This window comes from Alosa sapidissima, chromosome 8, assembly GCF_018492685.1.
Source record: "Alosa sapidissima isolate fAloSap1 chromosome 8, fAloSap1.pri, whole genome shotgun sequence".
In the NCBI taxonomy this organism is placed as follows: domain Eukaryota; kingdom Metazoa; phylum Chordata; class Actinopteri; order Clupeiformes; family Clupeidae; genus Alosa; species Alosa sapidissima.
In genome coordinates, this window is record NC_055964.1 from 34,343,350 (window position 1) to 34,345,849 (window position 2,500).

The 2,500-nt window shown below is 41.0% G+C and overlaps 1 protein-coding gene across 1 annotated transcript in view; it reads left to right on the forward strand.

Moving 5' to 3' along the window:
* LOC121715028 (hemicentin-1-like) overlaps positions 1-2,500 on the forward strand; it is a 125,387-nt gene that overhangs the window by 30,409 nt on the left and 92,478 nt on the right.

Genomic DNA, 2,500 nt, shown 5'->3' on the forward strand with positions numbered 1-2,500 from the left:
TACTATCACCCCTATTATCACCCCTATTATCACCCCCATTCTTACTATCACCCCTATTATCACCCCTATTATCACCCCTATTATCACCCCCATTCTTACTATCACCCCTATTATCACCCCCATTCTTATTATCACCCCTATTATCACCCCTATTATCACCCCCATTCTTACTATCACCCCTATTATCACCCCCATTCTTATTATCACCCCTATTATCACCCCTATTATCACCCCTATTATCACCCCTATTATCACCCCCATTCTTACTATCACCCCTATTATCACCCCTATTATCACCCCTATTATCACCCCCATTCTTACTATCACCCCTATTATCACCCCCATTCTTACTATCACCCCTATTATCACCCCCATTCTTACTATCACCCCTATTATCACCCCTATTATCACCCCCATTCTTACTATCACCCCTATTATCACCCCCATTCTTATTATCACCCCTATTATCACCCCTATTATCACCCCTATTCTTACTATCACCCCTATTATCACCCCTATTATCACCCCCATTCTTACTATCACCCCTATTATCACCCCCATTCTTACTATCACCCCTATTATCACCCCTATTATCACCCCCATTCTTACTATCACCCCTATTATCACCCCCATTCTTATTATCACCCCTATTCTTACTATCACCCCTATTATCACCCCCATTCTTATTATCACCCCCATTCTTATTATCACTCCTATTATCACCCCTATTCTTACTATCACCCCTATTATCACCCCTATTATCACCCCCATTCTTACTATCACCCCTATTATCACCCCTATTATCACCCCCATTCTTACTATCACCCCTATTATCACCCCCATTCTTATTATCACCCCTATTCTTACTATCACCCCTATTATCACCCCCATTCTTACTATCACCCCTATTATCACCCCCATTCTTACTATCACCCCTATTATCACCCCTATTATCACCCCTATTCTTACTATCACCCCTATTATCACCCCTATTATCACCCCCATTCTTACTATCACCCCTATTATCACCCCCATTCTTACTATCACCCCTATTATCACCCCTATTATCACCCCTATTCTTACTATCACCCCTATTATCACCCCTATTCTTACTATCACCCCTATTATCACCCCCATTCTAATAGAGATGCACCGATATGGAATTTTAGGGCCGATAATGATAACCGATATTTATTGGTTTGTTGTGGCCGATACCGATACGATAACCAATATTATTCCACTGCTTGGTTGAATTTCCCATTGTCCTACGTAATTTAGAACGACCATTAACCGTATGTTATCTGCACACCTATGAAGTAGATCAATTTTTTTGGCCGTATCACACGTATATTAATTCGCCAAACTCGTTGTGAAGTTTAAATGAACTGTCCCGTTGCATCCGAGCTGTAAAATGCAGATGTTCAGAACATGGCAACATTGTAGCATATGACGGAAGTGGCTTTTAGCTAGATGGATGACAGCAGGCTAAGTAAAATAACAATGTTTCAAAGCTAAAGTTCATCAGAATCTTGGGATATGCCCACTTGACAACGGGAGAGATAGAACTAACGACTGGCCTTTGGCCGTAGCAACCATCCATTTAGAACTAGTAACGGCAGTTTGTCCTGCAAGTTGAGAAATTAGTTGATATGTGTCGGAAGAAAGTAGTTCTACAAACAAGACATTTTTGGCGACTAAAACGTTTAAATTGTAACAGGAAATGAACACAACGCAAGTGGCAACAGTGGAATAAGCGGGATAATGGACTCCACGATGGTCTGTTCACAGAAGTTAATGCACTTGCGCTCCGCTTCGCGTCTGGGCCGTTTTACAACCTCGACCGTCCATTAACTTCAGTGAACAGACCACCATGTCGTCCATTATCCCTTACATATTACTCTTGAAAAAAAATTGTGAAAAGTGATTTGGGGAAAGCATTTAATAAGCATAATTTTATTGCAGTAATTTTACCTACCACCAAATGATGGACAGAACTCATAATAGTCCTCAATAGTAGGCCTTCGGCAGTCAACAACATAACAGTAGCCCTACAGTATGTGTGGCTCCTTTAAGTGAACCTGAAGTCAGTGAATTGCGAGTGAGTGGCTACTGGCTAGAGAGTTTGAATTGTTTTCATTTAGGACTAAACGCTCATAAACGGCTCAGCTTGGAATAAGCTACAGTATTGCGACCAAATCAGAGTTTGTGAGGGAAACTAGGTTTAGTTTCAACTGCGGGTAACTGAATAAAGCTGCAACTCCTCAGACTGTATCTTATGTCCGTCTACTCTGTTGCGCACAACCTGCTGCAGCAGAAATGAAAGGAGTTAGCCCCGAAGGTTTTAATAACTTATTATGATGACCTGTCTGGAACTGAAGCAGGAATGGTTAGCATATTTCTAGGTAATAATACAAAACCCAAGCTAAAGTAATGGAAATATAATACTAAAACACAACTTAGAACTAAGCCTACTTATGTACTCGTCCCACTAACGAGTTTG